The sequence below is a fragment of the Nothobranchius furzeri genome, chromosome 4, assembly GCF_043380555.1.
Source record: "Nothobranchius furzeri strain GRZ-AD chromosome 4, NfurGRZ-RIMD1, whole genome shotgun sequence".
Lineage (NCBI taxonomy): Eukaryota > Metazoa > Chordata > Actinopteri > Cyprinodontiformes > Nothobranchiidae > Nothobranchius > Nothobranchius furzeri.
In genome coordinates, this window is record NC_091744.1 from 34,982,780 (window position 1) to 35,010,488 (window position 27,709).

The window sequence follows — 27,709 nt, forward strand, 5'->3', positions numbered from 1 at the left end:
TCTGGGTGCCATTTAAAAACCATAAGTGCTAATGACTCCATTCCTTTTTGTGGTTGTAGGGGCTGTTGATTGGAGTACACTAAAACAAACCTGATCTCTCTTGGACATTCAGAAGCCAAGTTATAAGCCCACAAATGTGTAACTGGACTACTACTTTAAATTGACACCAGAACCGGTGACATTTGGGACATGGTTTGACCCCCTATAGGAATGTGCGATCATCATGAAACGTTCAGATCACTTACAACTCAATAGATTCTACCTTCTTGTAACGTTTCAGCCTGATTGGACCTTGTTTTCACACAAATGAACCCAGAATGATGTGAAATTGTGCTTCGTGCAACATAATTCTGGGTGCCATTTACAAACCATAAGTGCTAATGACTCCATTCCTTTTTGTGGTTGTAGGGGCTGTTGATTGGAGTACACTAAAACAAACCTAACCTCTCTAGGACATTCAGAAGCCAAGTTATAAGCCCACAAAGATGTAACTGGACTACTTCTTTAAAGTGACACTTGGCCCGGTGACCTTTGGGACATGGTTTTACCCCCTATAGGAATGTGCGATCATCTTGAAAAGTTCAGATCACTTACAACTCAATAGATTCCACCTTCTTGTAGTGTTTCAGCCTGATTGGACCTTGTTTTCAAACAAATGGACCCAGAATGAAGTGAAATTGTGCTTCGTGCAACATAATTCTGGGTGCCATTTACAAACCATAAGTGCTAATGACTCCATTCCTTTTTGTGGTTGTAGGGGCTGTTGATTGGAGTACACTAAAACAAACCTAACCTCTCTAGGACATTCAGAAGCCAAGTTATAAGCCCACAAAGATGTAACTGGACTACTTCTTTAAAGTGACACCAGGCCCGGTGACCTTTGGGACATGGTTTTACCCCCTATAGGAATGTGTGATCATCTTGAAACATTCAGATCACTTACAACTCAATATATTGTACCTTCTTGTAGCGTCTCAGCCTGATTGGACCTTGTTTTCACACAAATGGACCCAGAATGAAGTGAAATTGTGCTTCGTGCAACATAATTCTGGGTGCCATTTAAGAACCATAAGTGTTAATGACTCCATTCCTTTTTGTGATTGTAGGGGCTGTTGATTGGAGTACACTAAAACAACCCTGATCTCTCTAGGACATTCAGAAGCCAAGTTATAGGCCCACAAATGTGTAACTGGACTACTACTTTAAATTGACACCAGAACCGGTGACATTTGGGACATGGTTTGACCCCCTTAGGAAAATGCTATCATCATGAAACGTTCAGATCACTTACAACTCAATAGATTCTACCTTCCTGTAACGTTTCAGCCTGATTGGACCTTGTTTTCACACAAATGAACCCAGAATGATGTGAAATTGTGCTTCGTGCAACATAATTCTGGGTGCCATTTAAAAACCATAAGTGCTAATGACTCCATTCCTTTTTGTGGTTGTAGGGGCTGTTGATTGGAGTATACTAAAACAAACCTGATCTCTCTAGGACATTCAGAAGCCAAGTTATAAGCCCACAAATGTGTAACTGGACTACTTCTTTAAATTGACACCAGATCCGGTGACCTTTGGGACATGGTTTGACCCCCTTAGGAAAGTGCTATCATCATGAAATGTTCAGATAACTTACAACTCAATAGATTCTACCTTCCTGTAACGTTTCTGCCTGATTGGACCTTGTTTTCACACAAATGAACCCGGAATGATGTGAAATTGTGCTTCGTGCAACATAATTCTGGGTGCCATTTACAAACCATAAGTGCTAATGACTCCATTGCTTTTTGTGGTTGTAGGGGCTGTTGATTGGAGTACACTAAAACAAACCTAACCTCTCTAGGACATTCAGAAGCCAAGTTATAAGCCCACAAAGATGTAACTGGACTACTTCTTTAAAGTGACACTTGGCCCGGTGACCTTTGGGACATGGTTTTACCCCCTATAGGAATGTGCGATCACCTTGAAAAGTTCAGATCACTTACAACTCAATAGATTGTACCTTCTTGTAGCGTCTCAGCCTGATTGCACCTTGTTTTCACACAAATGGACCCAGAATGAAGTGAAATTGTGCTTCGTGCAACATAATTCTGGGTGCCATTTAAGAACCATAAGTGTTAATGACTCCATTCCTTTTTGTGGTTGTAGGGGCTGTTGATTGGAGTACACTAAAACAACCCTGATCTCTCTAGGACATTCAGAAGCCAAGTTATAAGCCCACAAATGTGTAACTGGACTACTACTTTAAATTGACACCAGAACCGGTGACATTTGGGACATGGTTTGACCCCCTTAGGAAAATGCTATCATCATGAAACGTTCAGATCACTTACAACTCAATAGATTCTACCTTCCTGTAACGTTTCAGCCTGATTGGACCTTGTTTTCACACAAATGAACCCAGAATGATGTGAAATTGTGCTTCGTGCAACATAATTCTGGGTGCCATTTAAAAACCATAAGTGCTAATGACTCCATTCCTTTTTGTGGTTGTAGGGGCTGTTGATTGGAGTATACTAAAACAAACCTGATCTCTCTAGGACATTCAGAAGCCAAGTTATAAGCCCACTAATGTGTAACTGGACTACTACTTTAAATTGACACCAGATCCGGTGACCTTTGGGACATGGTTTGACCCCCTTAGGAAAGTGCTATCATCATGAAATGTTCAGATAACTTACAACTCAATAGATTCTACCTTCCTGTAACGTTTCTGCCTGATTGGACCTTGTTTTCACACAAGTGAACCCAGAATGATGTGAAATTGTGCTTCGTGCAACATAATTCTGGGTGCCATTTACAAACCATAAGTGCTAATGACTCCATTCCTTTTTGTGGTTGTAGGGGCTGTTGATTGGAGTACACTAAAACAAACCTAACCTCTCTAGGACATTCAGAAGCCAAGTTATAAGCCCACAAAGATGTAACTGGACTACTTCTTTAAAGTGACACTTGGCCCGGTGACCTTTGGGACATGGTTTTACCCCCTATAGGAATGTGCGATCATCTTGAAAAGTTCAGATCACTTACAACTCAATAGATTCCACCTTCTTGTAGCGTTTCAGCCTGATTGGACCTTGTTTTCAAACAAATGGACCCAGAATGAAGTGAAATTGTGCTTCGTGCAACATAATTCTGGGTGCCATTTACAAACCATAAGTGCTAATGACTCCATTCCTTTTTGTGGTTGTAGGGGCTGTTGATTGGAGTACACTAAAACAAACCTAACCTCTCTAGGACATTCAGAAGCCAAGTTATAAGCCCACAAAGATGTAACTGGACTACTTCTTTAAAGTGACACCAGGCCCGGTGACCTTTGGGACATGGTTTTACCCCCTATAGGAATGTGCGATCATCTCGAAACATTCAGATCACTTACAACTCAATAGATTGTACCTTCTTGTAGCGTCTCAGCCTGATTGGACCTTGTTTTCACACAAATGGACCCAGAATGAAGTGAAATTGTGCTTCGTGCAACATAATTCTGGGTGCCATTTACAAACCATAAGTGCTAATGACTCCATTCCTTTTTGTGGTTGTAGGGGCTGTTGATTGGAGTACACTAAAACAAACCTGATCTCTCTAGGACATTCAGAAGCCAAGTTATAAGCCCACAAATGTGTAACTGGACTACTTCTTTAAATTGACACCAGATCTGGTGACCTTTGGACATGGTTTGACCCCCTTAGGAAAGTGCTATCATCATGAAACGTTCAGATCACTTACAACTCAATAGATTCTACCTTCCTGTAACGTTTCAGCCTGATTGGACCTTGTTTTCACACAAATGAACCAAGAATGATGTGAAATTGTGCTTCGTGCAACATAATTCTGGGTGCCATTTACAAACCATAAGTGCTAATGACTCCATTCCTTTTTGTGGTTGTAGGGGCTGTTGATTGGAGTACATTAAAACAAACCTGATCTCTCTAGGACATTCAGAAGCCAAGTTATAAGCCCACAAAGATGTAACTGGACTACTTCTTTAAAGTGACACCAGGCCCGGTGACCTTTGGGACATGGTTTGACCCCCTATAGGAATGTGCGATCATCTTGAAACGTTCAGATCACTTACAACTCAATAGATTCCCCCTTCTTGTAGCGTTTCAGCCTGATTGGACCTTGTTTTCACACAAATGGACCCAGAATGATGTGAAATTGTGCTTCGTGCAACATAATTCTGGGTGCCATTTACAAACCATAAGTGCTAATGACTCCATTCCTTTTTGTGGTTGTAGGGGCTGTTGATTGGAGTACACTAAAACAAACCTGACCTCTCTAGGACATTCAGAAGCCAAGTTATAAGCCCACAAAGGTGTAACTGGACTACTTCTTTAAAGTGACACCAGGCCCGGTGACGTTTGGGACATGGTTTGACCCCCTATAGGAATGTGCGATCATCATGAAACGTTCAGATCACTTACAACTCAAGAGATTCTACCTTCTTGTAACGTTTCAGCCTGATTGGACCTTGTTTTCACACAAATGGACCCAGAATGATGTGAAATTGTGCTTCGTGCAACATAATTCTGGGTGCCATTTACAAACCATAAGTGCTAATGACTCCATTCCTTTTTGTGGTTGTAGGGGCTGTTGATTGGAGTACACTAAAACAAACCTGATCTCTCTAGGACATTCAGAAGCCAAGTTATAAGCCCACAAATGTGTAACTGGACTACTTCTTTAAAGTGACACCAGGCCCGGTGACCTTTGGGACATGGTTTGACCCCCTATAGGAATGTGCGATCATCATGAAACGTTCAGATCACTTACAACTCAATAGATTCTACCTTCTTGTAACGTTTCAGCCTGATTGGACCTTGTTTTCACACAAATGGACCCAGAATGAAGTGAAATTGTGCTTCGTGCAACATAATTCTGGGTGCCATTTACAAACCATAAGTGCTAATAACTCCATTCCTTTTTGTGGTTGTAGGGGCTGTTGATTGGAGTACACTAAAACAAACCTGATATCTCTAGGACATTCAGAAGCCAAGTTATAAGCCCACAAATGTGTAACTGGACTACTTCTTTAAATTGACACCAGATCCGGTGACCTTTGGGACATGGTTTGACCCCCTTAGGAAAGTGCTATCATCATGAAACGTTCAGATCACTTACAACTCAATAGATTCTACCTTCTTGTAACGTTTCAGCCTGATTGGACCTTGTTTTCACACAAATGGACCCAGAATGATGTGAAATTGTGCTTCGTGCAACATATTTCTGGGTGCCATTTACAAACCATAAGTGCTAATGACTCCATTCCTTTTTGTGGTTGTAGGGGCTGTTGATTGGAGTACAATAAAACAAACCTGATCTCTCTAGGACATTCAGAAGCCAAGTTATAAGCCCACAAATGTGTAACTGGACTACTTCTTTAAAGTGACACCAGGCCCGGTGACCTTTGGGACATGGTTTGACCCCCTATAGGAATGTGCGATCATCATGAAACGTTCAGATCACTTACAACTCAATAGATTCTACCTTCCTGTAACGTTTCAGCCTGATTGGACCTTGTTTTCACACAAATGGACCCAGAATGATGTGAAATTGTGCTTCGTGCAACATAATTCTGGGTGCCATTTAAGAACCATAAGTGCTAATGACTCCATTCCTTTTTGTGGTTGTAGGGGCTGTTGATTGGAGTACACTAAAACAACCCTGATCTCTCTAGGACATTCAGAAGCCAAGTTATAAGCCCACAAATGTGTAACTGGACTACTACTTTAAATTTACACCAGAACCGGTGACATTTGGGACATGGTTTGACCCCCTATAGGAATGTGCGATCATCATGAAACGTTCAGATCACTTACAACTCAATAGATTCTACCTTCTTGTAACGTTTCAGCCTGATTGGACCTTGTTTTCACACAAATGAACCCAGAATGATGTGAAATTGTGCTTCGTGCAACATAATTCTGGGTGCCATTTACAAACCATAAGTGCTAATGACTCCATTCCTTTTTGTGGTTGTAGGGGCTGTTGATTGGAGTACACTAAAACAAACCTAACCTCTCTAGGACATTCAGAAGCCAAGTTATAAGCCCACAAAGATGTAACTGGACTACTTCTTTAAAGTGACACTTGGCCCGGTGACCTTTGGGACATGGTTTTACCCCCTATAGGAATGTGCGATCATTTGAAAAGTTCAGATCACTTACAACTCAATAGATTCCACCTTCTTGTAGCGTTTCAGCCTGATTGGACCTTGTTTTCAAACAAATGGACCCAGAATGAAGTGAAATTGTGCTTCGTGCAACATAATTCTGGGTGCCATTTACAAACCATAAGTGCTAATGACTCCATTCCTTTTTGTGGTTGTAGGGGCTGTTGATTGGAGTACACTAAAACAAACCTAACTTCTCTAGGACATTCAGAAGCCAAGTTATAAGCCCACAAAGATGTAACTGGACTACTTCTTTAAAGTGACACCAGGCCCGGTGACCTTTGGGACATGGTTTTACCCCCTATAGGAATGTGCGATCATCTTGAAACATTCAGGTCACTTACAACTCAATAGATTGTACCTTCTTGTAGCGTCTCAGCCTGATTGGACCTTGTTTTCACACAAATGGACCCAGAATGAAGTGAAATTGTGCTTCGTGCAACATAATTCTGGGTGCCATTTAAGAACCATAAGTGCTAATGACTCCATTCCTTTTTGTGGTTGTAGGGGCTGTTGATTGGAGTACACTAAAACAACCCTGATCTCTCTAGGACATTCAGAAGCCAAGTTATAAGCCCACAAATGTGTAACTGGACTACTACTTTAAATTGACACCAGAACAGGTGACATTTGGGACATGGTTTGACCCCCTCAGGAAAATGCTACCATCATGAAACGTTCAGATCACTTACAACTCAATAGATTCTACCTTCCTGTAACGTTTCAGCCTGATTGGACCTTGTTTTCACACAAATGAACCCAGAATGATGTGAAATTTTGCTTTGTGCAACATAATTCTGGGTGCCATTTAAAAACCATAAGTGCTAATGACTCCATTCCTTTTTGTGGTTGTAGGGGCTGTTGATTGGAGTACACTAAAACAAACCTAACCTCTCTAGGACATTCAGAAGCCAAGTTATAAGCCCACAAAGATGTAACTGGACTACTTCTTTAAAGTGACACTTGACCCGGTGACCTTTTGGACATGGTTTTACCCCCTATAGGAATGTGCGATCATCTTGAAAAGTTCAGATCACTTACAACTCAATAGATTCCACCTTCTTGTAGCGTTTCAGCCTGATTGGACCTTGTTTTCACACAAATGGACCCAGAATGATGTGAAATTGTGCTTCGTGCAACATAATTCTGGGTGCCATTTACAAACCATAAGTGCTAATGACTCCATTCCTTTTTGTGGTTGTAGGGGCTGTTGATTGGAGTACACTAAAACAAACCTGACCTCTCTAGGACATTCAGAAGCCAAGTTATAAGCCCACAAAGGTGTAACTGGACTACTTCTTTAAAGTGACACCAGGCCCGGTGACGTTTGTGACATGGTTTGACCCCCTTAGGAAAGTGCTATCATCATGAAAGGTTCAGATCACTTACAACTCAACAGATTCTACCTTCCTGTAACGTTTCAGCCTGATTGGACCTTGTTTTCACAAAAATGGACCCAGAATGATGTGAAATTGTGCTTCGTGCAACATAATTCTGGGTGCCATTTACAAACCATAAGTGCTAATGACTCCATTCCTTTTTGTGGTTGTAGGGGCTGTTGATTGGAGTACATTAAAACAAACCTGATTTCTCTAGGACATTCAGAAGCCAAGTTATAAGCCCACAAATGTGTAACTGGACTACTTCTTTAAATTGACACCAGATCCGGTGACCTTTGGGACATGGTTTGACCCCCTTAGGAAAGTGCTATCATCATGAAACGTTCAGATCACTTACAACTCAATAAATCCTACCTTCCTGTAACGTTTCAGCCTGATTGGACCTTGTTTTCACACAAATGAACGCAGAATGATGTGAAATTGTGCTTCGTGCAACATAATTCTGGGTGCCATTTAAAAACCATAAGTGCTAATGTCTCCATTCCTTTTTGTGGTTGTAGGGGCTGTTGATTGGAGTACACTAAAACAAACCTGACCTCTCTAGGACATTCAGAAGCCAAGGTATAAGCCCACAAATGTGTAACTGGACTACTTCTTTAAAGTGACACCAGATCCGGTGACATTTGGGACATGGTTTGACCCCCTTAGGAAAGTGCTATCATCATGAAACGTTCAGATCACTTACAACTCAATAGATTCTACCTTCCTGTAACGTTTCAGCCTGATTGGACCTTGTTTTCACACAAATGAACCCAGAATGATGTGAAATTGTGCTTCGTGCAACATAATTCTGGGTGCCATTTAAAAACCATAAGTGCTAATGTCTCCATTCATTTTTGTGGTTGTAGGGGCTGTTGATTGGAGTACACTAAAACAAACCTGATCGCTCTAGGACATTCAGAAGCCAAGTTATATGCCCACAAATGTGTAACTGGACAACTTCTTTAAATTGACACCAGATCCGGTGACCTTTGGGACATGGTTTGACCCCCATAGGAAAGTGCTATCATCATGAAACGTTCAGATCACTTACAACTAAATAGATTCTAACTTCCTGTAACGTTTCAGCCTGATTGGACCTCGTTTTCACACAAATGAACCCAGAATGATGTGAAATTGTGCTTCGTGCAACATAATTCTGGGTGCCATTTAAAAACCATAAGTGCTAATGACTCCGATCCTTTTTGTGGTTATAGGGGCTGTTTAATTGGAGTATACTAAAACAAACCTGATCTCTCTAGGACATTCAGAAGCCAAGTTATAAGCCCACAAATGTGTAACTGGACTACTTCTTTAAAGTGACACCAGATCCGATGACCTTTGGGACATGGTTTGACCCCCTTAGGAAAGTGCTATCATCACGAAACGTTCAGATCACTTACAACTCAATAAATTCTACCTTCCTGTAACGTTTCAGCCTGATTGGACCTTGTTTTCACACAAATGAACCCAGAATGAAGTGAAATTGTGATTTGTGCAACATAATTCTGGGTGCCATTTAAAAACCATCAGTTCTAATGACTCCATTCCTTTTTGTGGTTGTAGGGGCTGTTGATTGGAGTACACTAAAACAACCCTAATCGCTCCAGGACATTCAGAAGCCAAGTTATAAGCCCACAAATGTGTAACTGGACTACTTCTTTAAATTGACACAAGATCCGGTGACCTTTGGGACATGGTTTGACCCCCTTAGGAAAGTGCTATCATCAAGAAACGTTCAGATCACTTACAACTCAATAGATTCTACCTTCCTGTAACGTTTCAGCCTGATTGGACCTTGTTTTCACACAAATGAACCCAGAATGATGTGAAATTGTGCTTCGTGCAACATAATTCTGGGTGCCATTTAAAAACAATAAGTGCTAATGACTCCAATCCTTTTTGTGGTTGTAGGGGCTGTTGATTGGAGTATACTAAAACAAACCTGATCTCTCTAGGACATTCAGAAGCAAAGTTATAAGCCCACAAATGTGTAACTGGACTACTTCTTTAAAGTGACACCAGATCCGGTGACCTTTGGGACATGGTTTGACCCCCTTAGGAAATTGCTATCATCATGAAACGTTCAGATCACTTACAACTCGATAAATTCTACCTTCCTGTAACGTTTCAGCCTGATTGGACCTTGTTTTCACACAAATGAACCCAGAATGATGTGAAATTGTGCTTCGTGCAACATAATTCTGGGTGCCATTTAAAAACCATAAGTGCTAATGACTCCATTCCTTTTTGTGGTTGTAGGGGCTTTTGATTGGAGTACACTAAAACAAACCTAACCTCTCTAGGACATTCAGAAGCCAAGTTATAAGCCCACAAAGGTCTAACTGGACTACATCTTTAAAGTGACACCAGGCCCGGTGACCTTTGGGACATGGTTTTACCCCCTATAGGAATGTGCGATCATCTTGAAACGTTCAGATCACTTACAACTCAATAGATTCTACCTTCCTGTAACATTTCAGCCTGATTGGACCTTGTTTTCACACAAATGGACCCAGAATGATGTGAAATAGTGCTTCGTGCAACATAATTCTGGGTGCCATTTACAAACCATAAGTGCTAATGACTCCATTCCTTTTTGTGGTTATAGGGGCTGTTGATTGGAGTATAATAAAACAAACCTTATCTCTCTAAGACATTCAGAAGCCACGTTATAAGCCCACAAATGTGTAACTGGACTACTTCTTTAAATTGACACCAGATCCGGTGACCTTTGGGACATGGTTTGACCCCCTTAGGAAAGTGCTATCATCATGAAACGTTCAGATCACTTACAACTCAATAAATTCTACCTTCCTGTAACGTTTCAGCCTGATTGGACCTTGTTTTCACACAAATGGACCCAGAATGATGTGAAATTGTGCTTCGTGCAACATAATTCTGGGTGCCATTTAAAAACCATAAGTGCTAATGACTCCATTCCTTTTTGTGGTTGTAGGGGCTGTTGATTGGAGTACACTAAAACAAACCTGATCGCTCCAGGACATTCAGAAGCCAAGTTATAAGCCCACAAATGTGTAACTGGACAACTTCTTTAAATTGACACCAGATCCGGTGGCCTTTGGGACATGGTTTGACCCCCTTAGGAAAGTGCTATCATCATGAAACGTTCAGATCACTTACAACTCAATAGATTCTACCTTCCTGTAACATTTCAGCCTGATTGGACCTTGTTTTCACACAAATGGACCCAGAATGATGTGAAATAGTGCTTCGTGCAACATAATTATGGGTGCCATTTACAAACCATGAGTGCTAATGACTCCATTCCTTTTTGTGGTTGTAGGGGCTGTTGATTGGAGTACACTAAAACAAACCTGATCTCTCTAGGACATTCAGAAGCCAAGTTATAAGCCCACAAATGTGTAACTGGACTACTTCTTTAAATTGACACAAGATCCGGTGACCTTTGGGACATGGTTTGACCCCCTTAGGAAAGTGCTATCATCATGAAACGTTCAGATCACTTACAACTCAATAGATTCTACCTTCCTGTAACGTTTCAGCCTGATTGGACCTTGTTTTCACACAAATGGACCCAGAATGATGTGAAATAGTGCTTCGTGCAACATAATTCTGGGTGCCATTTACAAACCATAAGTGCTAATGACTCCATTCCTTTTTGTGGTTGTAGGGGCTGTTGATTGGAGTACACTAAAACAAACCTGATCTCTCTAGGACATTCAGAAGCCAAGTTATAAGCCCACAAATGTGTAACTGGACTACTTCTTTAAATTGACACCAGATCCGGTGACCTTTGGGACATTGTTTGACCCCCTTAGGAAAGTGATATCATCATGAAACGTTCAGATCACTTACAACTCAATAGATTCTACCTTCCTGAAACGTTTCAGCCTGATTGGACCTTGTTTTCACACAAATGAACCCAGAATGATGTGAAATTGTGCTTCGTGCAACATAATTCTGGGTGCCATTTACAAACCATCAGTGCTAATAACTCCATTCCTTTTTGTGGTTGTAGGGGCTTTTGATTGGAGTACTCTAAAACAAACCTAACCTCTCTAGGACATTCAGAAGCCAAGTTATAAGCCCACAAAGGTCTAACTGGACTACATCTTTAAAGTGACACCAGGCCCGGTGACCTTTGGGACATGGTTTTACCCCCTATAGGAATGTACGATCATCTTGAAACGTTCAGATCACTTACAACTCAATAGATTCTACCTTCTTGTAGCGTTTCAGCCTGACTGGACCTTGTTTTCACACAAATGGACCCAGAATGATGTGAAATTGTGCTTCGTGCAACATAATTCTGGGTGCTATTTACAAACCATAAGTGCTAATGACTCCATTCCTTTTTGTGGTTGTAGGGGCTGTTGATTGGAGTACACTAAAACAAACCTGATCGCTCCAGGACATTCAGAAGCCAAGTTATAAGCCCACAAATGTGTAACTGGACAACTTCTTTAAATTGACACCAGATCCGGTGGCCTTTGGGACATGGTTTGACCCCCTTAGGAAAGTGCTATCATCATGAAACGTTCAGATCACTTACAACTCAATAGATTCTACCTTCCTGTAACGTTTCAGCCTGATTGGACCTTGTTTTCACACAAATGAACCCAGAATGATGTGAAATTGTGCTTCGTGCAACATAATTCTGGGTGCCATTTACAAACCATCAGTGCTAATAACTCCATTCCTTTTTGTGGTTGTAGGGGCTTTTGATTGGAGTACACTAAAACAAACCTAACCTCTCTAGGACATTCAGAAGCCAAGTTATAAGCCCACAAAGGTCTAACTGGACTACATCTTTAAAGTGACACCAGGCCCGGTGACCTTTGGGACATGGTTTTACCCCCTATAGGAATGTGCGATCATCTTGAAACGTTCAGATCACTTACAACTCAATAGATTCTACCTTCTTGTAGCGTTTCAGCCTGACTGGACCTTGTTTTCACACAAATGGACCCAGAATGATGTGAAATTGTGCTTCGTGCAACATAATTCTGGGTGCTATTTACAAACCATAAGTGCTAATGACTCCATTCCTTTTTGTGGTTATAGGGGCTGTTGATTGGAGTATAATAAAACAAACCTGATCTCTCTAAGACATTCAGAAGCCACGTTATAAGCCCACAAATGTGTAACTGGACTACTTCTTTAAATTGACACCAGATCCGGTGACCTTTGGGACATGGTTTGACCCCCTTAGGAAAGTGCTATCATCATGAAACGTTCAGATCACTTACAACTCAATAAATTCTACCTTCCTGTAACGTTTCAGCCTGATTGGACCTTGTTTTCACACAAATGAACCCAGAATGATGTGAAATTGTGCTTCGTGCAACATAATTCTGGGTGCCATTTAAAAACCATAAGTGCTAATGACTCCATTCCTTTTTGTGGTTGTAGGGGCTGTTGATTGGAGTACACTAAAACAAACCTGATCGCTCCAGGACATTCAGAAGCCAAGTTATAAGCCCACAAATGTGTAACTGGACAACTTCTTTAAATTGACACCAGATCCGGTGGCCTTTGGGACATGGTTTGACCCCCTTAGGAAAGTGCTATCATCATGAAACGTTCAGATCACTTACAACTCAATAGATTCTACCTTCCTGTAACGTTTCAGCCTGATTGGACCTTGTTTTCACACAAATGAACCCAGAATGATGTGAAATTGTGCTTCGTGCAACATAATTCTGGGTGCTATTTACAAACCATAAGTGCTAATGACTCCATTCCTTTTTGTGGTTATAGGGGCTGTTGATTGGAGTATAATAAAACAAACCTGATCTCTCTAAGACATTCAGAAGCCACGTTAAAAGCCCACAAATGTGTAACTGGACTACTTCTTTAAATTGACACCAGATCCGGTGACCTTTGGGACATGGTTTGACCCCCTTAGGAAAGTGCTATCATCATGAAACATTCAGATCACTTACAACTCAATAAATTCTACCTTCCTGTAACGTTTCAGCCTGATTGGACCTTGTTTTCACACAAATGAACCCAGAATGATGTGAAATTGTGCTTCGTGCAACATAATTCTGGGTGCCATTTAAAAACCATAAGTGCTAATGACTCCATTTCTTTTTGTGGTTGTAGGGGCTGTTGATTGGAGTACACTAAAACAAACCTGATCGCTCCAGGACATTCAGAAGCCAAGTTATAAGCCCACAAATGTGTAACTGGACAACTTCTTTAAATTGACACCAGATCCGGTGGCCTTTGGGACATGGTTTGACCCCCTTAGGAAAGTGCTATCATCATGAAACGTTCAGATCACTTACAACTCAATAGATTCTACCTTCCTGTAACATTTCAGCCTGATTGGACCTTGTTTTCACACAAATGGACCCAGAATGATGTGAAATAGTGCTTCGTGCAACATAATTCTGGGTGCCATTTACAAACCATAAGTGCTAATGACTCCATTCCTTTTTGTGGTTGTAGGGGCTGTTGATTGGAATACACTAAAACAAACCTGATCTCTCTAGGACATTCAGAAGCCAAGTTATAAGCCCACAAATGTGTAACTGGACTACTTCTTTAAATTGACACCAGATCCGGTGACCTTTGGGACATTGTTTGACCCCCTTAGGAAAGTGCTATCATCATGAAACGTTCAGATCACTTACAACTCAATAGATTCTACCTTCCTGTAACGTTTCAGCCTGATTGGACCTTGTTTTCACACAAATGAACCCAGAATGATGTGAAATTGTGCTTCGTGCAACATAATTCTGGGTGCCATTTATAAACCATAAGTGCTAATGACTCCATTCCTTTTTGTGGTTGTAGGGGCTGTTGATTGGAGTACTCTAAATCAAACCTGACCTCTCTAGGACATTCAGAAGAAACGTTATAAGCCCACAAAAGTGTAACTGGACTACTTCTTTAAAGTGACACCAGGCCCGGTGACCTTTGGGACATGGTTTGACCCCTATAGGAATGTGCGATCATCATGAAACGTTCAGATCACTTACAACTCAATAGATTCTACCTTCTTGTAATGTTTCAGCCTGATTGGACCTTGTTTTCACACAAATGGACCCAGAATGATGTGAAATTGTGCTTCGTGCAACATAATTCTGGGTGCCATTTACAAACCAAAAGTGCTAATGACTCCATTCCTTTTTGTGGTTGTAGGGGCTGTTGATTGGAGTACACTAAAACAAACCTGATCTCTCTAGGACATTCATAAGCCAAGTTATAAGCCCACAAATGTGTAACTGGACTACTTCTTTAAATTTACACCAGATCCGGTGACCTTTGGGACATGGTTTGACCCCCGTAGGAAAGTGCTATCATCATGAAACGTTCAGATCACTTACAACTCAATAAATTCTACCTTCCTGTAACGTTTCAGCCTGATTGGACCTTGTTTTCACACAAATGGACCCAGAATGATGTGAAATTGTGCGTTGTGCAACATAATTCTGGGTGCCGTTTACAAACCATAAGTGCTAATGACTCCATTCCTTTTTGGGGTAATTGGGGCTGTTAATTGGAGTACTCTAAAACAAACTTGACCTCTTTAGGATATTCAAAAGCCAAGTTATAAGCCCACAAAGGTGTAACTGGACTACTTCTTTAAAGTGACACCAGGCCCGGTGACCTTTGGGACATGGTTTGACCCCCTTAGGAAAGTGCTATCATCATGAAACGTTCAGATCACTTACAACTCAATAGATTCTACTTTTCTGTGACGTTTCAGCCTGATTGGACCTTGTTTTCACATAAATGGACCCAGAATGATGTGAAATTGTGCTTTGTGCAACATAATTCTGGGTGCCGTTTAAAAACCATAAGTGCTAATGACTCCATTCCTTTTTGGGGTAATTGGGGCTGTTGATTGGAGTACTCTAAATCAAACCTGACCTCTCTAGGACATTCAGAAGAAACGTTATAAGCCCACAAAAGTGTAACTGGACTACTTCTTTAAAGTGACACCAGGCCCGGTGACCTTTGGGACATGGTTTGACCCCCTATAGGAATGTGCGATCATCATGAAACGTTCAGATCACTTACAACTCAATAGATTCTACCTTCCTGTAACATTTCAGCCTGATTGGACCTTGTTTTCACACAAATGGACCCAGAATGATGTGAAATAGTGCTTCGTGCAACATAATTCTGGGTGCCATTTACAAACCATAAGTGCTAATGACTCCATTCCTTTTTGTGGTTGTAGGGGCTGTTGATTGGAGTACACTAAAACAAACCTGATCTCTCTAGGACATTCAGAAGCCAAGTTATAAGCCCACAAATGTGTAACTGGACTACTTCTTTAAATTGACACCAGATCCGGTGACCTTTGGGACATTGTTTGACCCCCTTAGGAAAGTGCTATCATCATGAAACGTTCAGATCACTTACAACTCAATAGATTCTACCTTCCTGAAACGTTTCAGCCTGATTGGACCTTGTTTTCACACAAATGAACCCATAATGATGTGAAATTGTGCTTCGTGCAACATAATTCTGGGTGCCATTTACAAACCATCAGTGCTAATGACTCCATTCCTTTTTGTGGTTGTAGGGGCTTTTGATTGGAGTACACTAAAACAAACCTAACCTCTCTAGGACATTCAGAAGCCAAGTTATTAGCCCACAAAGGTCTAACTGGACTACATCTTTAAAGTGACACCAGGCCCGGTGACCTTTGGGACATGGTTTTACCCCCTATAGGAATGTGCGATCATCTTGAAACGTTCAGATCACTTACAACTCAATAGATTCTACCTTCTTGTAGCGTTTCAGCCTGACTGGACCTTGTTTTCACACAAATGGACCCAGAATGATGTGAAATTGTGCTTCGTGCAACATAATTCTGGGTGCTATTTACAAACCATAAGTGCTAATGACTCCATTCCTTTTTGTGGTTATAGGGGCTGTTGATTGGAGTATAATAAAACAAACCTGATCTCTCTAAGACATTCAGAAGCCACGTTATAAGCCCACAAATGTGTGACTGGACTACTTCTTTAAATTGACACCAGATCCGGTGACCTTTGGGACATGGTTTGACCCCCTTAAGGAAAGTGCTATCATCATGAAACGTTCAGATCACTTACAACTCAATAAATTCTACCTTCCTGTAACGTTTCAGCCTGATTGGACCTTGTTTTCACACAAATGAACCCAGAATGATGTGAAATTGTGCTTCGTGCAACATAATTCTGGGTGCCATTTAAAAACCATAAGTGCTAATGACTCCATTCCTTTTTGTGGTTGTAGGGGCTGTTGATTGGAGTACACTAAAACAAACCTGATCGCTCCAGGACATTCAGAAGCCAAGTTATAAGCCCACAAATGTGTAACTGGACAACTTCTTTAAATTGACACCAGATCCGGTGGCCTTTGGGACATGGTTTGACCCCCTTAGGAAAGTGCTATCATCATGAAACGTTCAGATCACTTACAACTCAATAGATTCTACCTTCCTGTAACATTTCAGCCTGATTGGACCTTGTTTTCACACAAATGGACCCAGAATGATGTGAAATTGTGCTTCGTGCAACATAATTCTGGGTGCCATTTACAAACCATAAGTGCTAATGACTCCATTCCTTTTTGTGGTTGTAGGGGCTGTTGATTGGAGTACACTAAAACAAACCTGATCTCTCTAGGACATTCAGAAGCCAAGTTATAAGCCCACAAATGTGTAACTGGACTACTTCTTTAAATTGACACCAGATCCGGTGACCTTTGGGACATGGTTTGACCCCCTTAGGAAAGTGCTATCATCATGAAACGTTCAGATCAGTTACAACTCAATAGATTCTACCTTCCTGTAACGTTTCAGCCTGATTGGACCTTGTTTTCACACAAATGAACCCAGAATGATGTGAAATTGTGCTTCGTGCAACATAATTCTGGGTGCCATTTACAAACCATAAGTGCTAATGACTCCATTCCTTTTTGTGGTTATAGGGGCTGTTGATTGGAGTATAATAAAACAAACCTGATCTCTCTAAGACATTCAGAAGCCACGTTATAAGCCCACAAATGTGTAACTGGACTACTTCTTTAAATTGACACCAGATCCGGTGACCTTTGGGACATGGTTTGACCCCCTTAGGAAAGTGCTATCATCATGAAATGTTCAGATCACTTACAACTCAATAAATTCTACCTTCCTGTAACGTTTCAGCCTGATTGGACCTTGTTTTCACACAAATGAACCCAGAATGATGTGGAATTGTGCTTCGTGCAACATAATTCTGGGTGCCATTTAAAAACCATAAGTGCTAATGACTCCATTCCTTTTTGTGGTTGTAGGGGCTGTTGATTGGAGTACACTAAAACAAACCTGATCGCTCCAGGACATTCAGAAGCCAAGTTATAAGCCCACAAATGTGTAACTGGACAACTTCTTTAAATTGACACCAGATCCGGTGGCCTTTGGGACATGGTTTGACCCCCTTAGGAAAGTGCTATCATCATGAAACGTTCAGATCACTTACAACTCAATAGATTCTACCTTCCTGTAACATTTCAGCCTGATTGGACCTTGTTTTCACACAAATGGACCCAGAATGATGTGAAATAGTGCTTCGTGCAACATAATTCTGGGTGCCATTTACAAACCATAAGTGCTAATGACTCCATTCCTTTTTGTGGTTGTAAGGGCTTTTGATTGGAGTACACTAAAACAAACCTAACCTCTCTAGGACATTCAGAAGCCAAGTTATAAGCCCACAAAGGTGTAACTGGACTACATCTTTAAAGTGACACCAGGCCCGGTGACCTTTGGGACATGGTTTTACCCCCTATAGGAATGTGCAATCATCTTGAAACGTTCAGATCACTTACAACTCAATAGATTCTACCTTCTTGTAGCGTTTCAGCCTGATTGGACCTTGTTTTCACACAAATGGACCCAGAATGATGTGAAATTGTGCTTCGTGCAACATAATTCTGGGTGCCATTTACAAACCATAAGTGCTAATGACTCCATTACTTTTTGTGGTTGTAGGGGCTGTTGATTGGAGTATAATAAAACAAACCTGATCTCTCTAGGACATTCAGAAGCCACGTTATAAGCCCACAAAGGTGTAACTGGACTACTTCTTTAAATTGACACCAGATCTGGTGACCTTTGGGACATGGTTTGACCCCCTTAGGAAAGTGCTATCATCATGAAACGTTCAGATCCCTTACAACTCAACAGATTCTACCTTCCTGTAACGTTTCAGATTGATTGGACCTTGTTTTCACACAAATGGACCCAGAATGATGTGAAATTGTGCTTCGTGCAACATAATTCTGGGTGCCATTTACAAACCATAAGTGCTAATGACTCCATTCCTTTTTGTGGTTGTAGGGGCTGTTGATTGGAGTACATTAAAACAAACCTGATCTCTCTAGAACATTCAGGACCCAAGTTATAAGCCCACAAATGTGTAACTGGACTACTTCTTTAAAGTGACACCAGGCCCGGTGACCTTTGGGACATGGTTTGACCCCTATAGGAATGTGCGATCATCATGAAACGTTCAGATCACTTACAACTCAATAGATTCTACCTTCTTGTAATGTTTCAGCCTGATTGGACCTTGTTTTCACACAAATGGACCCAGAATGATGTAAAATTGTGCTTCGTGCAACATAATTCTGGGTGCCATTTACAAACCATAAGTGCTAATGACTCCATTCCTTTTTGTGGTTGTAGGGGCTGTTGATTGGAGTACACTAAAACAAACCTGATCTCTCTAGGACATGCAGAAGCCAAGTTATAAGCCCACAAATGTGTAACTGGACTACTTCTTTAAATTTACACCAGATCCGGTGACCTTTGGGACATGGTTTGACCCCCGTAGGAAAGTGCTATCATCATGAAACCTTCAGATCACTTACAACTCAATAGATTCTACTTTTCTGTGACGTTTCAGCCTGATTGGACCTTGTTTTCACATAAATGGACCCAGAATGATGTGAAATTGTGCTTTGTGCAACATAATTCTGGGTGCCGTTTACAAACCATAAGTGCTAATGACTCCATTCCTTTTTGGGGTAATTGGGGCTGTTAATTGGAGTACTCTAAAACAAACTTGACCTCTCTAGGATATTCAAAAGCCAAGTTATAAGCCCACAAAGGTGTAACTGGACTACTTCTTTAAAGTGACACCAGGCCCGGTGACCTTTGGGACATGGTTTGACCCCCTTAGGAAAGTGCTATCATCATGAAACGTTCAGATCACTTACAACTCAATAGATTCTACTTTTCTGTGACGTTTCAGCCTCATTGGACCTTGTTTTCACATAAATGGACCCAGAATGATGTGAAATTGTGCTTTGTGCAACATAATTCTGGGTGCCGTTTAAAAACCATAAGTGCTAATGACTCCATTCCTTTTTGGGGTAATTGGGGCTGTTGATTGGAGTACTTTAAATCAAACCTGACCTCTCTAGGACATTCAGAAGAAACGTTATAAGCCCACAAAAGTGTAACTGGACTACTTCTTTAAAGTGACACCAGGCCCGGTGACCTTTGGGACATGGTTTGACCCCCTATAGGAATGTGCGATCATCATGAAACGTTCAGATCACTTACAACTCAATAGATTCTACCTTCTTGTAACGTTTCAGCCTGATTGGACCTTGTTTTCACACAAATGGACCCAGAATGATGTGAAATTGTGTTTCGTGCAACATAATTCTGGGTGCCATTTACAAACCATAAGTGCTAATGACTCCATTCCTTTTTGTGGTTGTAGGGGCTGTTGGTTGGAGTACATTAAAACAAACCTGATCTCTCTAGGACATTCAGAAGCCAAGTTATAAGCCCACAAATGTGTAACTGGACTACTCCTTTAAATTGACACCAGATCCGGTGACCTTTGGGACATGGTTTGACCCCCTTAGGAAAGTGCTATCATCATGAAACGTTCAGCTCACTTACAACTCAATAGATTCTACATTCCTGTAACGTTTCAGCCTGATTGGACCTTGTTTTCACACAAATGAACCCAGAATGATGTGAAATTGTGCTTCATGCAACATAATTCTGGGTGCCATTTACAAACCATAAGTGCTAATGACTCCATTCCTTTTTGTGGTTGTAGGGGCTGTTGATTGGAGTACACTAAAACAAACCTGATCGCTCCAGGACATTCAGAAGCCAAGTTATAAGCCCACAAATGTGTAACTGGACAACTTCTTTAAAATGACACCAGATCCGGTGGCCTTTGGGACATGGTTTGACCCCCTTAGGAAAGTGCTATCATCATGAAACGTTCAGATCACTTACAACTCAATAGATTCTTCCTTCCTGTAACATTTCAGCCTGATTGGACCTTGTTTTCACACAAATGGACCCAGAATGATGTGAAATAGTGCTTCGTGCAACATAATTCTGGGTGCCATTTACAAACCATCAGTTCTAATGACTCCATTCCTATTTGTGGTTGTAGGGGCTGTTGATTGGAGTACACTAAAACAAACCTGATCTCTCTAGGACATTCAGAAGCCAAGTTATAAGCCCACAAATGTGTAACTGGACTACTTCTTTAAATTGACACCAGATCCGGTGACCTTTGGGACATGGTTTGACCCCCTTAGGAAAGTGCTATCATCATGAAACGTTCAGATCACTTACAACTCAATAGATTCTACCTTCCTGTAACGTTTCAGCCTGATTGGACCTTGTTTTCACACAAATGAACCCAGAATGATGTGAAATTGTGCTTCGTGCAACATAATTCTGGGTGCTATTTACAAACCATAAGTGCTAATGACTCCATTCCTTTTTGTGGTTATAGGGGCTGTTGATTGGAGTATAATAAAACAAACCTGATCTCTCTAAGACATTCAGAAGCCACGTTATAAGCCCACAAATGTGTAACTGGACTACTTCTTTAAATTGACACCAGATCCGGTGGCCTTTGGGACATGGTTTGACCCCCTTAGGAAAGTGCTATCATCATGAAACGTTCAGATCACTTACAACTCAATAGATTCTACCTTCCTGTAACATTTCAGCCTGATTGGACCTTGTTTTCACACAAATGGACCCAGAATGATGTGAAATAGTGCTTCGTGCAACATAATTCTGGGTGCCATTTACAAACCATCAGTTCTAATGACTCCATTCCTTTTTGTGGTTGTAGGGGCTGTTGATTGGAGTACACTAAAACAAACCTGATCTCTCTAGGACATTCAGAAGCCAAGTTATAAGCCCACAAATGTGTAACTGGACTACTTCTTTAAATTGACACCAGATCCGGTGACCTTTGGGACATGGTTTGACCCCCTTAGGAAAGTGCTATCATCATGAAACGTTCAGATCACTTACAACTCAATAGATTCTACCTTCCTGTAACGTTTCAGCCTGATTGGACCTTGTTTTCACACAAATGAACCCAGAATGATGTGAAATTGTGCTTCGTGCAACATAATTCTGGGTGCTATTTACAAACCATAAGTGCTAATGACTCCATTCCTTTTTGTGGTTATAGGGGCTGTTGATTGGAGTATAATAAAACAAACCTGATCTCTCTAAGACATTCAGAAGCCACGTTATAAGCCCACAAATGTGTAACTGGACTACTTCTTTAAATTGACACCAGATCCGGTGGCCTTTGGGACATGGTTTGACCCCCTTAGGAAAGTGCTATCATCATGAAACGTTCAGATCACTTACAACTCAATAGATTCTACCTTCCTGTAACATTTCAGCCTGATTGGACCTTGTTTTCACACAAATGGACCCAGAATGATGTGAAATAGTGCTTCGTGCAACATAATTCTGGGTGCCATTTACAAACCATAAGTGCTAATGACTCCATTCCTTTTTGTGGTTGTAGGGGCTGTTGATTGGAGTACACTAAAACAAACCTGATCTCTCTAGGACATTCAGAAGCCAAGTTATAAGCCCACAAATGTGTAACTGGACTACTTCTTTAAATTGACACCAGATCCGGTGACCTTTGGGACATGGTTTGACCCCCTTAGGAAAGTGCTATCATCATGAAACGTTCAGATCACTTACATCTCAATAGATTCTACCTTCCTGTAACGTTTCAGCCTGATTGGACCTTGTTTTCACACAAATGAACCCAGAATGATGTGAAATTGTGCTTCGTGCAACATAATTCTGGGTGCCATTTACAAACCATAAGTGCTAATGACTCCATTCCTTTTTGTGGTTGTAAGGGCTTTGGATGGGAGTACACTAAAACAAACCTAACCTCTCTAGGACATTCAGAAGCCAAGTTATAAGCCCACAAAGGTGTAACTGGACTACATCTTTAAAGTGACACCAGGCCCGGTGACCTTTGGGACATGGTTTTACCCCCTATAGGAATGTGCAATCGTCTTGAAACGTTCAGATCACTTACAACTCAATAGATTCTAACTTCTTGTAGCGTTTCAGCATGATTGGACCTTGTTTTCACACAAATGGACCCAGAATGATGTGAAATTGTGCTTCGTGCAACATAATTCTGGGTGCCATTTACAAACCATAAGTGCTAATGACTCCATTCCTTTTTGTGGTTGTAGGGGCTGTTGATTGGAGTATAATAAAACAAACCTGATCTCTCTAGGACATTCAGAAGCCACGTTATAATCCCACAAAGGTGTAACTGGACTACTTCTTTAAATTGACACCAGATCTGGTGACCTTTGGGACATGGTTTGACCCCCTTAGGAAAGTGCTATCATCATGAAACGTTCAGATCACTTCCAACTCAACAGATTCTACCTTCCTGTAACGTTTCAGATTGATTGGACCTTGTTTTCACACAAATGGACCCAGAATGATGTGAAATTGTGCTTCGTGCAACATAATTCTGGGTGCCATTTACAAACCATAAGTGCTTATGACTCCATTCCTTTTTGTGGTTGTAGGGGCTGTTGATTGGAGTACATTAAAACAAACCTGATCTCTCTAGGACATTCAGAAGCCAAGTTATAAGCCCACAAATGTGTAACTGGACTACTTCTTTAAATTGACACCAGATCCGGTGACCTTTGGGACATGGTTTGACCCCCTTAGGAAAGTGCTATCATCATGAAACGTTCAGATCACTTACTACTCAATAGATTCTACCTTCCTGTAACGTTTCAGCCTGATTGGATCTTGTTTTCACACAAATGAACCCAGAATGATGTGAAATTGTGCTTCGTGCAACATAATTCTGGGTGCCATTTAAAAACCATAAGTGCTAATGACTCCATTCCTTTTTGTGGTTGTAGGGGCTGTTGATTGGAGTACACTAAAACAAACCTGATCTCTCTAGGACATTCAGAAGCCAAGTTATAAGCCCACAAATGTGTAACTGGACTACTTCTTTAAATTGACACCAGATCTGGTGACCTTTGGGACATGGTTTGACCCCCTTAGGAAAGTGCTATCATCATGAAACGTTCAGATCACTTACAACTCAACAGATTCTACCTTCCTGTAACGTTTCAGATTGATTGGACCTTGTTTTCACACAAATGGACCCAGAATGATGTGAAATTGTGCTTCGTGCAACATAATTCTGGGTGCCATTTACAAACCATAAGTGCTAATGACTCCATTCCTTTTTGTGGTTGTAGGGGCTGTTGATTGGAGTACATTAAAACAAACCTGATCTCTCTAGGACATTCAGAAGCCAAGTTATAAGCCCACAAATGTGTAACTGGACTACTTCTTTAAATTGACACCAGATCCGGTGACCTTTGGGACATGGTTTGACCCCCTTAGGAAAGTGCTATCATCATGAAACGTTCAGATCACTTACTACTCAATAGATTCTACCTTCCTGTAACGTTTCAGCCTGATTGGATCTTGTTTTCACACAAATGAACCCAGAATGATGTGAAATTGTGCATCGTGCAACATAATTCTGGGTGCCATTTAAAAACCATAAGTGCTAATGACTCCATTCCTTTTTGTGGTTGTAGGGGCTGTTGATTGGAGTACACCAAAACAAACCTGATCTCTCTAGGACATTCAGAAGCCAAGTTATAAGCCCACGAATGTGTAACTGGACTACTTCTTTAAATTTACACCAGATCCGGTGACCTTTGGGACATGGTTTGACCCCCGTAGGAAAGTGCTATCATCATGAAACGTTCAGATCACTTAAAACTCAATAGATTCTACTTTTCTGTGACGTTTCAGCCTGATTGGACCTTGTTTTCACATAAATGGACCCAGAATGATGTGAAATTGTGCTTTGTGCAACATAATTCTGGGTGCCGTTTAAAAACCATAAGTGCTAAAGACTCCATTCCTTTTTGGGGTTGTAGGGGCTGTTAATTGGAGTACTCTAAATCAAACCTGACCTCTCTAGGACATTCAGAAGAAACGTTATAAGCCCACAAAAGTGTAACTGGACTACTTCTTTAAAGTGACACCAGGCCTGGTGACCTTTGGGACATGGTTTGACCCCCTATAGGAATGTGCGATCATCATGAAACGTTCAGATCACTTACAACTCAATAGATTCTACCTTCTTGTAACGTTTCAGCCTGATTGGACCTTGTTTTCACACAAATGGACCCAGAATGATGTGAAATTGTGCTTCGTGCAACATAATTCTGGGTGCCATTTACAAACCATAAGTGCTAATGACTCCATTCCTTTTTGTGGTTGTAGGGGCTGTTGGTTGGAGTACATTAAAACAAACCTGATCTCTCTAGGACATTCAGAAGCCAAGTTATAAGCCCACAAATGTGTAACTGGACTACTCCTTTAAATTGACACCAGATCCGGTGACCTTTGGGACATGGTTTGACCCCCTTAGGAAAGTGCTATCATCATGAAACGTTCAGCTCACTTACAACTCAATAGATTCTACATTCCTGTAACGTTTCAGCCTGATTGGACCTTGTTTTCACACAAATGAACCCAGAATGATGTGAAATTGTGCTTCATGCAACATAATTCTGGGTGCCATTTACAAACCATAAGTGCTAATGACTCCATTCCTTTTTGTGGTTGTAGGGGCTGTTGATTGGAGTACACTAAAACAAACCTGATCGCTCCAGGACATTCAGAAGCCAAGTTATAAGACCACAAATGTGTAACTGGACAACTTCTTTAAAATGACACCAGATCCGGTGGCCTTTGGGACATGGTTTGACCCCCTTAGGAAAGTGCTATCATCATGAAACGTTCAGATCACTTACAACTCAATAGATTCTTCCTTCCTGTAACATTTCAGCCTGATTGGACCTTGTTTTCACACAAATGTACCCAGAATGATGTGAAATAGTGCTTCGTGCAACATAATTCTGGGTGCCATTTACAAACCATAAGTGCTAATGACTCCATTCCTTTTTGTGGTTGTAGGGGCTGTTGATTGGAGTACACTAAAACAAACCTGATCTCTCTAGGACATTCAGAAGCCAAGTTATAAGCCCACAAATGTGTAACTGGTTTACTTCTTTAAATTGACACCAGATCCGGTGACCTTTGGGACATGGTTTGACCCCCTTAGGAAAGTGCTATCATCATGAAACGTTCAGATCACTTACAACTCAATAGATTCTACCTTCCTGTAACGTTTCAGCCTGATTGGACCTTGTTTTCACACAAATGAACCCAGAATGATGTGAAATTGTGCTTCGTGCAACATAATTCTGGGTGCTATTTACAAACCATAAGTGCTAATGACTCCATTCCTTTTTGTGGTTATAGGGGCTGTTGATTGGAGTATAATAAAACAAACCTGATCTCTCTAAGACATTCAGAAGCCACGTTATAAGCCCACAAATGTGTAACTGGACTACTTCTTTAAATTGACACCAGATCCGGTGGCCTTTGGGACATGGTTTGACCCCCTTAGGAAAGTGCTATCATCATGAAACGTTCAGATCACTTACAACTCAATAGATTCTACCTTCCTGTAACATTTCAGCCTGATTGGACCTTGTTTTCACACAAATGGACCCAGAATGATGTGAAATAGTGCTTCGTGCAACATAATTCTGGGTGCCATTTACAAACCATAAGTGCTAATGACTCCATTCCTTTTTGTGGTTGTAAGGGCTTTTGATTGGAGTACACTAAAACAAACCTAACCTCTCTAGGACATTCAGAAGCCAAGTTATAAGCCCACAAAGGTGTAACTGGACTACATCTTTAAAGTGACACCAGGCCCGGTGACCTTTGGGACATGGTTTTACCCCCTATAGGAATGTGCAATCATCTTGAAACGTTCAGATCACTTACAACTCAATAGATTCTACCTTCTTGTAGCGTTTCAGCCTGATTGGACCTTGTTTTCACACAAATGGACCCAGAATGATGTCAAATTGTGCTTCGTGCAACATAATTCTGGGTGCCATTTACAAACCATAAGTGCTAATGACTCCATTCCTTTTTGTGGTTGTAAGGGCTTTTGATTGGAGTACACTAAAACAAACCTAACCTCTCTAGGACATTCAGAAGCCAAGTTATAAGCCCACAAAGGTGTAACTGGACTACATCTTTAAAGTGACACCAGGCCCGGTGACCTTTGGGACATGGTTTTACCCCCTATAGGAATGTGCAATCATCTTGAAACGTTCAGATCACTTACAACTCAATAGATTCTACCTTCTTGTAGCGTTTCAGCCTGATTGGACCTTGTTTTCACACAAATGGACCCAGAATGATGTGAAATTGTGCTTCGTGCAACATAATTCTGGGTGCCATTTACAAACCATAAGTGCTAATGACTCCATTCCTTTTTGTGGTTGTAGGGGCTGTTGATTGGAGTATAATAAAACAAACCTGATCTCTCTAGGACATTCAGAAGCCACGTTATAAGCCCACAAAGGTGTAACTGGACTACTTCTTTAAATTGACACCAGATCTGGTGACCTTTGGGACATGGTTTGACCCCCTTAGGAAAGTGCTATCATCATGAAACGTTCAGATCACTTACAACTCAACAGATTCTACCTTCCTGTAACGTTTCAGATTGATTGGACCTTGTTTTCACACAAATGGACCCAGAATGATGTGAAATTGTGCTTCGTGCAACATAATTCTGGGTGCCATTTACAAACCATAAGTGCTTATGACTCCATTCCTTTTTGTGGTTGTAGGGGCTGTTGATTGGAGTACATTAAAACAAACCTGATCTCTCTAGGACATTCAGAAGCCAAGTTATAAGCCCACAAATGTGTAACTGGACTACTTCTTTAAATTTACACCAGATCCGGTGACCTTTGGGACATG